Source organism: Panthera pardus, unplaced genomic scaffold (genome assembly GCF_024362965.1).
Source record: "Panthera pardus isolate Hobbes unplaced genomic scaffold, ASM2436296v1 HiC_scaffold_17, whole genome shotgun sequence".
NCBI lineage: Eukaryota > Metazoa > Chordata > Mammalia > Carnivora > Felidae > Panthera > Panthera pardus.
Genome location: NW_026526732.1, coordinates 115,334,932 through 115,349,450, shown reverse-complemented (window position 1 = coordinate 115,349,450; position 14,519 = coordinate 115,334,932). Strand labels below are relative to the sequence as shown.

General features: G+C 43.6%; 1 protein-coding gene and 1 long non-coding RNA gene across 5 annotated transcripts in view; both read right to left on the bottom strand.

Moving 5' to 3' along the window:
- Positions 1-14,519, bottom strand: part of MBOAT1 (membrane bound O-acyltransferase domain containing 1) — a 107,710-nt gene that overhangs the window by 68,668 nt on the left and 24,523 nt on the right. The window lies entirely within an intron of this gene.
- LOC128777707 (uncharacterized) lies at positions 6,638-13,346 on the bottom strand. The gene is made up of 2 exons (XR_008423031.1): positions 10,705-13,346; positions 6,638-9,697 (listed from the first exon to the last, which is right to left on the bottom strand). It is a non-coding gene; the product is annotated as an uncharacterized LOC128777707 (long non-coding RNA).

Genomic DNA, 14,519 nt, shown 5'->3' with positions numbered 1-14,519 from the left:
CTGAAGAAAATGCATGTTCCTCCCCATGTCACACAAAATTGGAACTTTAGAGTCTCTGAGTTTAGAAAGCTAGTATTTTCTAGACCTCGGCTCCCACAGAAGCAAAATACTTCTGAAAGTTAATCTAAAATTTAAATCTTAAAATTCCATAAAATAATCACAGAAATTGAAACAGGTTTTTACAACATACTACGACTTAATGGAAACATGTCACCCAAAATGATTAATGACTGATTTTGGAAAATATCTGAAATAGAGTCAAAATACATTTGGCTGTTCACAAACAGGAGGACACGAAGGAGATTTAAAACTCTGCTTGACTTAGAAAGAGACAGACCAGAGATCAGACAACTGTTGAAGTCTGAGTACTCTGCACAGAGCTAGGCAGTGCCAGTAAATATTTTGGAAATCCTGGGTTTAAAATACAGAGAAATGATAAAGACAAAAATGTTGGGGAAGGGAAATAAATAAGAAGGGAAAAGACACAAAGGATACCGTAACAGTCGCTTCTTACGATGCCACTACAGAACTCAGATGAGATATCAGAATCGACGGAACAATTGAGACTCTTGACCAAAATCTCTAATTGTTCTTCCAGTAGAATGTGAGGGTCTCGTGGACAGAAATCTACTGCCTTGTTACCCCTTGGATCCTGGCACCCAGTACAGTGCCTGGCACGTAAGTATTTAATCTCTGTAGAATACGTGAATGGAAAAATACATAAAGAAGAAAACTGAAATAAATCTAAGGGAGAAAGGGGGACTGCTCAGCTGCAACAGGCATCGCTCAGTGGCACCCACAACTGGGGGCTCCAAAGAACGATGCCAGCTAGTTCCTGTTGCTTTACGGTAGGTCATGTGCTATTTGGGTAACGGCAAAATTATATCCAGGCTTTACTGACTAGAAGACTGTTTGATTTTTTTTTTTTTTTTTTTTTTTCTCTAGAGTTGAAAAGCCAAGACAATTCTACCCTGGTGCTCTTACCATTCCAGCCACCTCTTCTCAATGCCCAAGGGACAGCCCTCCGCAAACACAGTGTGGACAAGACAGAGGTGAAGCCGCTGCCTTCCTCATCCCGTGGGCCAAGCTCCAGAGGCTGCCTGGCTGACCCCGATGACCTTGAGCCAGGCATTACCGGGGCCTCTATGAACTCTGATGAAAAGCACGACTAATAGTAACTGTTGGGTTTTCTGTAAAGGTTTATATGTTTTACATAAAATACGGGGTTTGAAGGAACCTTTAAAAATGATAACACACTGGGGCGTGTGGGTGGCTCAGTCAGTTAAGCGTCCGACTTCGGCTCAGGTCATGATCTTGTGGTTCATGGGTTCGAGCCCTGCGTCAAGCTCTGTGCTGACAGCTCAGAGCCTGGAGCCCGCTTCGGATTCTGTGTCTCCCTCTCTCTCTGCCCCTCTCCCACTTGAGCTCTGTCTCTCTCTCTCTCTCTCTCTCTCTCTCAACAATAAATGTTAAAAAGATACATTTTTAAAAATGCTAGCACACTAACTGAACAAATCTGTGATGGCACTAACTGCAACTCTTACGGTACATTCCAGATCCATCGTGGTCCAAGGAATACGTATACGTATGTGCAGCACACCTGGATGTCAGGGGACCACGTCCTCCAGGTGGTGGGGTTACACTTGCTCTTGTCGCAGATAAAAGGTGACCTTCAGGACACAGTGCAAAGCTGGTGGGTATGCGTGGAGACAAACGAAGACACCAGAGGGGGAAGTGGGGAAAATAAAGTATCAGGCGCCCGGTGCCCAGGCCACCGATCTATAGACACTCCAGACAGCCACTGCTGTGGCTGGACTCACGCACAGCACAGCTACACTGCTGTGGGCAGCCGGGTGAATCGGGCTCAGGAAAGGAAGAGCTCCTTCTCGTGAGTAGCTTCAAGAAATCACGGGTACCTGCAAACAGTTCCACTCACAGGACCCACACAGAATAAAAATAATATCAAGGGCGCCGGGGTGGCTCAGTCAGTTAAACATCTGACTCTTGATCTCGGCTCAGGTCACGATCTCACAGTTGGTGGGATCAAGCCCCGCGTCAGGCTCCTTGCTGACAGTGTAGAGCCTGCTTGGGATCCTGTCTCTCCCTGTCTCTCTGTCCCTCCCCCTGCTTGCACGTACTCTCTCTCTCCAAATAAATACACTTTAAAAAATTAAAATAAAATAAAAGTCCTTGAATTTCCATTTTCCTGTCTGACATGATGGGTGCATGGCAGAAAAGAGGTGGTAATATCCAAGAGAGGCAAATTAATTCACCCTGGATAGATTATTTACTAAGACAGTCGAGAGAGCTATAGCAAAACCACTGTCCTTAAGTTCTGAAACACAGAATGAAGACTTCCATAGGCAAGCAGGGGAAACAGAGTATCAAAACACCGTCCCCTCCCCTAACAGCCGGTCCCCTTTAAGAGGCCCCAAAACACTTTTCCTTAATTAATGAAAGTAATATAGTGAGAAAGGCCCAAGGCGAGAAGCTATCTTTAGCACAAGACACTGTTTGGTTCCTCTTAAGTGGAGAATTTTAAGTTTAGGCTCTTCCATGAAATTTTTATTTTCCTTTACAAAAGAAAGTCTAGAAAAAAATACTACCTGCTGGAAAATACATATTCACTTGCAACACGTTTTAAGCAGCCCTACAGCACTGTTGTCTGCAAAGAGTTCTTCGGAGCTGGGTTGTGAGGGCATGTGAGTTTTTGGTTCTGTTTTAGGATTAATACGCTGCAGTGTTGGGGCACCCGGGTGGCTCAGCTGGTTCAACGTCCGCCTTCGGCTCAGGTCATCATCTCACGGTTCATGGGCTCGAGCCCCGCCTCGGGCTCTGTGCTGACTGCTCGGAGCCTAGAGCCTGCTTTAGATTCTGTGTCTCCCTCTCTCTGACCCTCCCCCAATCACACTCGCGCTCTCTCTCTCTCTCTCTCAAGTTTAAATAAACATTAAAAAAATTGCTGTTAAGTAAAAATTTTTTTCAAAAATACGCTGCAGTACTGTGGTAGAAAGCACAGCCAAGGGTCTGTTCAGATCCAAATTTTGGACTCACACACCATATTCATCTACGTAATAGACATAACCCTACCACTTAGGGTAATTGTGAGGTTTTAATGAATTAATATATGTAAAAATCAATATTTAGAATAGCTCTGACAAAAGCTATCTAAGGACTAAGGGCTTATTATTAATTATTTTTACTTCAGAAATAGCTTTGTTTATTTATTTTTTTAGAAACAGGTAATTTTTTCAAAGGTGAGGATTTAAACAGAAAATACAACCCGAAGGACATGAGAGCTTTTACTCCATTTCAAAGATGATAAGGAGGCCTGGCCTCATAATTACTAATTTTAAAGACGGGCTGAACTGGACAGTTTAACCAAGTTATTTCATACATATTAGAAACACTAAAAAAGACGGTTTTTAACCGTCTAACCTGCCATCAAGAATTACCTGCCCACAGTCACCATCCAGATGAAAACACTAATAAAGACCCTAACAGCTGGTGTTTCAACAATTAAAAAGTCACCTTTCTCCAGGGCGGCTGGCCTCTGAACTTCAGGAACGTAAATATTTTCTCCTGCTTCATTATTTTTTTTTTTAACGTGTATTTTTTATTTTTGAGACAGAGAGAGACAGAGCATGAACGGGGGAGGGTCAGAGAGAGGGAGACACAGAATCTGAAATAGGCTCCAGGCTCCGAGCTGTCAGTACAGAGCCCGACGCGGGGCTCGAACTCACGGACTGTGAGATCATGACCTGAGCTGAAGTCGGCCGCTCAACCGACTGAGCCACCCAGGCGCCCCCCCTGCTTCATTATTTTAAGTGGCAAAAAGTATCCCTGCCTTGGGATACTCTAATAACCAATACATCTATTTGAATTTGTTAATGTTTGTTTATTTTGAGGAGAAAGAGACAGAGCATGAGCGGGGGAGGGGAAGAGAGAGAGGGAGACACAGAATCCCAAGCAGGCTCCAGGCTCCGAGCTGTCAGCACAGAGCCAGACGCAGGGCTTGAACTCACCAACCATGACCTGAGCTGAAGTCGGATGCTTAAGAGACTGAGCCACCCAGAAGCTCCCAAATACATCTATTTAAAAAAATCCACCACGCTATGTAGATATGGACAATAAAGGAAGCACAATGGTTTTTCACAAAACTTGGCAAATGTTTCTAATTACCCTAAAATGCCTGCTATCGCTAAAACTTCACACTTTCTTATTTTTGTTTTGTTCCCTCCAAGTGCAACTGACCTCCCCCCACCTCTACCATGCCACCTCACTTCCCTCCTTCCCTTCCCTCTGATACCAGATTCTCTAAGTCCCTGATGGCAGGAATGACAGCTGGGCAGATTAGCTGGCATGGAGTGCCACTCAGGAGACTCATGTCCTGCGAGCGCACAGTTAAGCATTAAAGGGATTCTATCTTGGGGCGCCTGGGTGGCTCAGTCGGTTGAGCGTCCGACTTCGGCTCAGGTCACGATCTCGCGGTCCATGAGTTCGAGCCCCGCGTCAGGCTCTGGGCTGATGGCTCAGAGCCTGGAGCCTGCTTCCGATTCTGTGTCTCGCTCTCTCTCTGCCCCTCCCCTGTTCATGCTCTGTCTCTCTCTGTCTCAAAAATAAATAAACGTTAAAGGGATTCTATCTCAATATGGAGGGAAATGTCCTTTGGGTTTTATGTATAACCTCCCAGTCCTATAGAGTATATACTTTAGTTTTTGCAATGGTGTAAACTTTCAAAAGGCAATCTACTCACTTTGCAACCCCATTAAGCCAAGATGCCACTTCCTTTCACCTGTTGTGGTTTTTCTGTTCTGTTTCCCATGTGAATTGCACCATTCCACACTACAAGGCAGAAGTTACTGCCTGTTGCCACCAGTTCTCGAGGGTATAAATTCTATGGGGAAGAGGAGGCTGAAGGGTACCCACGCATAATGAAACAGGGAAGTTCCTAAAATCTGTACATAACGTGCACACAGTCATGACTTGCTTATTCGATGAATCGACTTCTAGGCCACCGCAAATGACACCATCTGCCTCTAGAGAAAAAGCTGGTCTTGCTCTGGCTACCTACTACTATGAAGAGTCCATCGCTGCAGTCTTTAGCAAGTAGCCAATGCCACAAAAACACGCCAGGGTTAGAAAAGCATCACAGAATTCTGGGAAGTAAGTATTTAAAACTTAATAGTCATTTTAGATGTGATGGCCCTTCCCAGTGCACCTGGCATCAGAGTCAGGCTGTGCATTCCCCAACCCTGGGCTGAACGCTGCCTAGCTCTGTGACAGGTTCAACGTGGGATACAGCAACATCTGGTACCTGTGGAACATCAGGCAACTCCTGTCATCACTGAGGACCTAATAAGGTTTCTAACTGGTGCCATCGGGAAGTCATATCAATGATCCATGAGTTCCCTTCTAACTCAGAAATTCTTTTTTTTTTTTTTAGGATCTAACTCAGAAATTCTTATAAACATTAATAATGCCTTGGCTGTGACCAAATGACTTAGCCAAAGAGAGCAGGCAGATTGGCACCTGCCAGCTAATGATTAACTGATTTACTTCATGTGAACTCACTGGTAACCACACAAGACAGCATGGGAAATTCACAAATGGTACTGGGTGGTGCAAGGTTATCCCACCAGCCACTCTTCCTCCAAGTTCAGCTCACCAAACATACACTGGGTGTCCAGTTGGTAAAAGGCACCTGCCAAGAGTTGGATTAAAAAAAATTATTATAGATATATAGATATAGATACAGATACAGATACAGATATAGACATATAGACATAGATAGATATAGGATCTCACCCTCCCTCTGGCACCCACGGCAATCGGCTCATGCTGGCCAACTGCACCCACCACGGCGTGTGTTGTGGCCAAAGTATCTGCGGACAGGTCATCTCTGCTAGTAGACTGTGTCCTCCTTGAACAAAGGAGCCTTACCCAGTTGACCTCTGCGTTGCCCAGAAAACACACTCCTTGGGCTGTTTCAACAAACCTCCAAGGTAAACTGATGTCCTCCAACCCACTTCAGTTTTCCCCCATAGTCCTCTCCCAACCACATCCCACTACCCTTGGTCTCCCCAGATGACCTGTCCATCATTCCCCACACGGCCCTGCAATATTCCATCTTTGTTCACTCCCATCATCTCTCTGAGACACCCCAGCACACACTCTCAGACACACCCTCAGGGGCGGCTCCCTAACCTCTTCCTGCTCCAATGAACACCACTGGCTGTGGATTGTGTACACCCCACTCTCCCACTGTCACAGAATCGGCTTCTCCAGTTTTTTTGCTAACTAAACTCAAGAGTTGTCTGTACTTGGTGTATCTGCCAACAAAATTCCACCCTGAATTGCCTTAAACATGGTGTGAATTTCTGGCCTGTAAATATGGCACCCACTCTCCCTCCTACCATTTAACAAATACCAATTATTTGGGTTGTTTTTTTTTCCATTTCAAAACATAGAGTATATCCATGGACAAGTGAATTTAATGAAAACTTCACTTAATAAATGGCATCTCTTATGTAAACTTGTAAAAGGTTTTCAAATTAGAGGTATAGAAAGGCTTCATTAGAACTTTTTTTTTTTTTTTTTTTGCAGTGAAGAAAGGTAATTTATTGGTATGGCACCACCCAGGAGAATGGGGAGCTAATGCTCAAAAGTCCCAGAATCCCTGGTGGCTTGCAAGTGAGGGTTTTTTTTTTTTTTTTTTTGGTTTTGTTTTTTTGTGGTTGTGGTGGTTGTTGTCTCTCATCATGATAAGTGTACTCTTTACTCCCCATCCCCTATTTCATCCATCCCCCTACCCACCTCCCCTCTGGTAACCATCAGTTTGTTCTCTAGAGTTAAGAGTCTGTTTCTTGGTTTGTCTCTTTTTTTTTTTTCCTTTGCTCATTTGTTTTGTTTCTTAAATTCTACCTAAGAGTGAAATCATAGGGTATTTGTCTTTCTCTGACTGACTTATTTCACTGAGCAGAATACTCTCTAGCTCCATACATGTTGTTGCAAATGGCAAGATTTCATTCTTTTTTATGGCTACGTAACATTCCATTATATATATGTCACTTGTTTTTTGTTTTTTTGTTTTTTTAGAGACAGCAAGCAGAGAAGAAGGGCAGAGGGAGAGAGAGAATCTGAAGCAGGCTACACACTTAGTGCGGAGCCCAGCGCACCATCCCACGACCCTGGGATCATGACCTGAGCTGAAATCAAGAGTCAGATGCTCAACTGACTGAGCCACCCAGGCACATAAATTAATTATTCCATTAATTTATGTGTCCATTTTTATGACAATACCACACTGTTTTAATTACTACCATTTTGTAATACAACTTGAAATCTGGAATTGTGATGCCTCCAGTTGTGTTTTTCTTTTTCAAGATTGCTTGAAGGTCTTTCAAGGTCTTTTTTCATTCCACACAAAGTTTCAGATTGCTTGTTCTAGTTCTGTGAAGAATGCTGTTGGTATTTTGATAGGGATTCCATTAAATGTGTAGGCTGCTTTGAGTAGTATAGACATTTTAACAATATTTGTTCTTCCAACCCATGAGCATGGAATGTCTTTCCATTTCTTTGCATCATCTTGAATTTTTTACATCAGTGTTTTATAGTTTTCAGAGTAGACATCTTTCACCTCTTTGGCTTATTCCTATGTATCTTTTCTGACCATAATGCTATAAAACTAGAAATCAACCCCAAGAAAAATTCTGGAAAGAGCACAAATACACGGAGGTTAAATAATATGCTACTAAACAATGGATGGGTCAACCAAGAAATCACAGAAGAAATAAAAAATTACATGGAAACAAATGAAAATCAAAACACACCAGTCCAAAATCTTTGGGATGCAGCAAAAGTGGTTCTAAGAGGGAAGTTTATAGCAATACAGGCCTACCTCAAGAAGCAAGAAAAATCTCAAATAAACAACCTTACATCTAAAGGAGCTACAAAAAGAATAAACAAAACCAAGCCCAGCAAAAGGAAGGAAAAAGTAAAGATCAGAACAGAAAGAAATGATACAGAAACTAAAAAAATAACAGAGTAGATCGATGAAACCAGGAGATGGTTCTTGGAAAAGATCAACAAAATTGATAAATCTCTATCCAGACTCATCAAAAGAGAGAGAGAGAGACTGCGCACAACAGAGGACCCAAATAAACAAAACTGCTAATGAAAGAGAAGAAATAACAACCAACACCACAGAAATACAAACAAATGTAACAGAATACTATGAAAACCTATATACCAACAAATTGGACAACTTAGAAGAAATGGATAAATTCCTAGAAACATATAACCTACCAAAACTAAAGCAGGAAGAATAGAAAATTCTAACATACCAATTGCCAGTAATGAAATTGAGTCAGTTATCAAAAAACTCCCAAAATACAAAAGTCCAGGACCAAATGGCTTCACAGGTAAATTTTACTAAACATTTAAAGAGTAAATACTTATTCTTCTCAAACTGTTCCAAAAAATAAAAGAGGAAAGAAAACTCCCAAATTGATTTTATGAGGCCAACATTACCCTAACACCAAAACTAGACAAAGACGCCACACAAAAAAAGAGAACTACAGGACAGTATCTCTCATAAATATAGATACAAAAATCCTCAATAAGATATCAGGAAACCAAATCCAACAATGCATTTTAAAAAACCATACACCACAATCAAGTGGAATTTGTTCCTGGGATACAAGGATGGTTTAATATTTGCAAAACAATCAACGTGATACATCACATCAATAAGAGAAGGGATAAAAGCCATTTATCAATCACTCCAATAGATTCAGAAACAGCATTTGACAAAGCTCCTGAGCAAAGTAGGTTTAGAGAGAACTTATCTCAACATAATAAAAGCCATACATGAAAAACCCACAGCAAACATCCTACTCAATGGTGAAAAACCGAGTCTTTCCTCTGACATCAGGAACAAGACAAGGATGTCTACTCTCACCACTTTTACTCAACATGGTGTTGGAAGTCCTAACCATAGCAATCAGACAACAGAAAGAAATAAAAGGCATCCAGACTGGTAAGGAAGACGTAAAACGGTCACTATTTGCAAATGACATACTATTATATATAGAAAACCCTAAAGACTCCACCAAAAAACTATTAGAATTGATAAATGAACTTAGTAAGATCACAAGATATGAAATCAATGTACAGAAATCTGTCACACTCCTACACGCTAATAATGAAACAGCAGAAAGAGAAATTACGAAAACAATCCCACTTACAGGTACACCAAAAACGATAAAATATCTGGAACTTAAAATTTAAGAATTAAAGTTTAATGTAGCCAAAACTGAGTTTAATGAGACCTATAATTAAAAGAGAATAAAGTAGCAAATGATTACCTTGGGCCAATCAGCTTTAGGCAGTGCTAACAGCATGCTAAAAATAGAAACCAGGTGGATTTATTAACCTTGCCTCTTGCCTACTTGTCAGTCGCCAAAGTACTTGCCTGTTGAGGGCATTTCCCAGCTGGGTGGCTGCTGCAGATGAATTATGAGTGACACTCTGGCGACAAAAGAGGCCTCCCTGGCCACTGCTGTGGTGATGCCTTCCTCAAGTTCCGCCAAAGACAAGTGTTGTCAGAGCCTCCAAAAAGGGAGAGGACTAGAGGTCTCAGCTAGAGGAGGCATAATATCCTGGCCCATGTCAAATGCCCACCATGCAACCTCTCCTTTCCTCTTCTTTTTAAACTGTATTTTCCTGGGGCACCCGGCTGGCTCAGTCGGTTGAGCATCCAACTCTTGATTTTGGCTCAGATCATAATCCCAGGGTCATGGGATCAAGCCCCACATCTGGCTCTGTGCTGAGTATGGAACCTGCTTGAGATTCTCTCTCTCTCTCTCTCTCTCTCTCTCTCTCTCTCTCCTCCTCCTCCTCCTCCTCTCTCTCTCTCCTCTCTCCACCCCTCTCCCCTGCTTGTGTTCTCTCTCTCTCTCTAAAAAAAAACCAATAATAAATAACTAAATAAAATGTATTTCTTATCGCCTCCCTTCTGTCCTCTCCTTCTTCCCGCCCCACTTAATTCTACTTTCTCTTTCTGGCCTTCTCTCTCCATCTAGTCCTCCTCTCTTGCACGCTGAAGTGGATCCAGACACTTATTCAATTGAACAAACAATCCCACAGAGCTTGTGTGGGTCCAGGCATTGTGCTACATGCTACACTTGGTAGGAAAACAGCAAGTGCCTTGGCCCCCGCCTTCTTGAGAAAGGGGTGAAGCGAGGCCAACAGACAACTCAAGCAAGAGGCATCGCTGATCCTCACACATGGGAGACACAAACCTTATGAGCATCAGAGAGAGCTCATATCTGCATGGGAATGAGAAGTTAAAGAAGCAGTCATGCTAAGAGGACACTGTGCATGTAGAGCACAATTAAAGGGCACAGGTACATATATTTACCATCTCGTGCCTTGGATTACTAGGAGATTATTTTACAGCCACAGTGAATTTAAGGAAGGGATAGCAGCACACACAACTTCTCATAAACAAGTTGGTGTGATAGGATATAGCCTAGATTTTAAGTCAGGGGGACGTGGATTTAAGTCCCTGCTCTCTTCCACAGCCCTGGGTGACCCTGAACAAATTACTCCAATTCCTCAGTCATAAGACGGTAGTATCGACCTACTTTTAGGGTTGCTACAAGAATTTGAGTATTTACTCAAACCAAAGGTTATTCAAACCTTTCCAGGCCAGTAAGCTTTCCCCCTGGGCCCACACATAATCAAAGACTTTTCCTTGCTAGAACACTGGGCAGAAACCCTCTCCATTTTCTCCTCCCCTCACTCAGTCTGCCCAAGGGAGGGTATGATTGACACTAGGGGGACCCTTGCTTCCTAGAAGGGAGGGAGCAGTGCCTTCAGAGTCTGGACTCTCTCCTGAGATGCCTTCCCGAAGGCTGCTCAGTCTTCCACTCCTCTTCCCACCAAGGGGCAAGCCCCTCAGGCAGCTGCTCAACCTGCCACTGGGATAGATCAGCTCAATCCAGGTTTGTGGGAGCTTCTCGTTAGCCCCAGAGCCATACTGACATCTCCAGTTTAGCTTTCCCAGTATCAAAGCTGACATCCAGCAGCCTGAGACCTATGAGTATTTCTCAATTGATTCACAGCCCACAGGAAGGGGTGAAAATGGAACGAACCCTCACATCCCAACCGTTATTGTAACCCTGGAACATAATGAATAAGTTATCATTGATGGAGGAAAACCTCGGAAAACACAATGGAAAGGACTGGTGTGATATTTACCAAAACAAGTTGACATACAGCACTCTTCAGTCGTTGAAAGTCCCCTGGCCTTATCATTCGCTCCTCTCCAGAGAGGTGAGGCTATGACTACAGCCAAAGAGAATTCCCTGTCCTCTGCTCCCCTTCATTACTCTCTCACTCAAGGTATCTGGCAGGCAGCCCTGTCCTTGAGGCTGGAATGTAACTAAAATAAACGATAATTTAATCCACGGTACTATGACCTACCCGGAAAAGATAATGTGTTTACAGAAAGGGGAGGTCTGCAAGGATTCTATTAAACAACAAAAGAAAAAGAAAAAAAATTTTGAGTACGTCAATACGCTATGGGTGAACAGGTACCACAACTAGGTGGCCCAGGTACCAAATGTGATGCAACGGGGTCCATCTGACTAACATGGCTCAATCACCATGACCACGATGCCCACCCAACTGACTCCCTTTACTTCTGATTATACTTGCAATTTGTAGGAAAAGTTTCCTACATGGGATGTGAATGGAATGACTACCCAACACCAGGATTTCTGCCCTGCATGTCAATTGTATTAGCCACAGTGAACGGATAAAAAGGTATTCTGTTTGGTTGGTGTCTATCCCTGAGTCCCATCAAGTCTAAGTACCCCAAAAAAATCAAGACTCTAGACTAACTAGCAAAGTTAAGAACAGGACCCTGAAGAGCTGTGACTCCACCAAATTATTGCTGTTCCCCAAAAGGGTTGCCACCCGGCTCCAAAACCTTTGCCATTACTTGCCCTAAAATTGAAAGGTACTTTAGGAACGCCGGGGGTCTCCAGCCAGTAACTCACAGCAAGATGTGCAGGAAGAGGGCCACCGGTGAGGGCATGCTAGGGGGCTGTTCAGGTGCTGGCACTGACAGGAAGTCCAGCCTGGCCGGCAAAAGCCGGGTCTGATGATCACAGCATCCCCGGTCATCCTGCAGACGGTCATCTTGCAGGGACAGGAGGAGGATGGGACACTGTCTGCAGTGAAGCCATCCACAAGAAGTGGACAGAGACTAGCTAGCAGCAACCCAGGGTTAGAAGCCCATCCTGGCAGAAAGGCAGACAAGGCAACGCCCCCCTGGAAAGCAGGACCCTCGTCACTTAGCCAAGGCTGATGGCCAGGCCTCAATCGCTAGATGGTAAGCAGCCCCCACGTGTCTGTAATTATTTGTTTGTGGGCCCATATTCTGGCTAAGTTTGAGTTCTCTACAGGCAAAGAGGAAGTTTTACTCATCTTTGTAAGCCTAGCACCTAGGACAGTGCCCAACAGAGGAAAGATCGGTAACCTGCCCAAGGCGTCCCAAGCAGTTCATCCCAGCTCAGTCCTGGCTCCCTGCCTTCACCTGCTGCTTCACATCAATAAGTGATTGGGAGGAAGGAAATGGGGGTGAGAGGGCTGGAATTTGCTGGAAGCTTCGGCACCCACAGGTACTCTATCTTCACCACACCCCTCCCTGCCCCCAGAACAAGAGTCAAAAGCTTTTCCATGTGATTGAAGACAAAATCAGCTTTTCTTGATTTGCATATAAGTGAGACCATACAGTATTCGTCTTTGTCCGACTCATCTCCCCTAGCAGAGTGTCCTCAACATTCATCCATGTTGTCACAAATGGCAGGATTTCCTTCTCTTTTGGGGGGATAATATTCCACTGTATGTATCTTTACAGTGGAATATATATATATATATGTGTGTGTGTGTATAATCATTATCCATTCATCCATCAATGGACACCTTGGTTGTTTCCATGTCTTGGCTATTATGAATAACGCCACAATGAACATGGGGGTGCAGTTATCTCTTCCAGATAGTGATTTGATTTCCTCTGTGTATATACTTGGAAAAGGGATTGCTGGATCACAGAGTAGTTCTATTTTTAGGATTCTGAGAAATCTCCATACTGCTCTCCATAGTGGCTGCACAAGCAGGGAGTCCATTTTCAGTGGTGCTTCTGGTCTACCATTCCGACTGTCCTCACTCTCCAGTCCCAAGCACTTAAAAACCCATGTGCCCTGATTTTCATCACCATTCCTAAAACCCAGGGTGAGGGAATGAGAAACAGAAAGAGAGGCTAAGGAGGGGAGGGGAGGGGAGAGGAGGGAAGGGGAGGGAAGGGGAGGGAAGGGGAGGGGAGGGGGAAGTAAAGGAGGAGGGAAGACAGAGAGAGAGGGAGGCAGGCTGTAGTGGGACTATGTGGAAACATAAGAGCTTGATGTTTGGAATAAGTTGACTGCACAAGCTCTTCCCCGGCTGGCCACTGGCCTGAATCAGGACTCATAGACATCAGCCTAAACTCCCATGGCTTTGAGGCAGGGCCTTGGGGCAGCCCTTGAAGAAGGAGCACAAACAAGAATATTCTATCAAAGGCACATCTCAGACAATGTAAACGGGTTTAAACTCTAACCGGGTCTGGGACTTAAGAAAACCACATGAGAAAAAAGTCACTGACTTCTGAAAGTAAATAAACTAACCAGAAATTGAGAAGAAAACCACAGAGACTAGAGTCATTCCCAATGATCGATTTCTAGTTAATGAACGAGTTCCACATTTGGAAATGTGGAAAGAAAAGGAGAAGCCATTCAGCTTTAAGCAAAACCTTGCGACGTGTAAACATGGTTATAAAACTATTTACCAAGTTGTTTGGAAACACTGACTTCAAACTTAAACATCTTGGGGATAAAAATAACCTATGTTTATTCCTCTGAAACATCTCTGGCCATCACAATTTGCTCATTTCAGATATCAACCATAAAGTCCTCCCAAGGACATAAGACAGGATTCCTAGGGCGTCTGGAATGTTTCAACACCAGCAACTCCATTTGCAATAACCATTTAATTCAAAGGCCTAGCCTTCTTATCGTGGGCACATCTTATTAATTCTGAAGACACGAACAAGGTAGTAAGCAGCCACAGGGGAAAGCGCACAGACATTGGGATGAGACAACCAGTTCTGCCACTAGCCAGCTGGGTGTCCTTGGGCAAGTGATCTAATCTCAATGAGCCTAGCTCTTGTCTACCAAATGAGGACGGGAATAAGATTGTCATTAGGATAATTCTGAAAATCCCATGACAAAATTATATGTGACATATTTTTTGCACACGGCCAAATGACTCCTCCATGCACACTTCATGGGGAGTGTTCTCCGGGTTGAGTCTCTGCGCTGGGGTCCTGCAGAGCACCCCTCTCCTTCTCACTTCTCCTGTGAAAACAGTTCCAGATTCCTATTGTTACAAATTTAAAATAACGTCCAAAACCA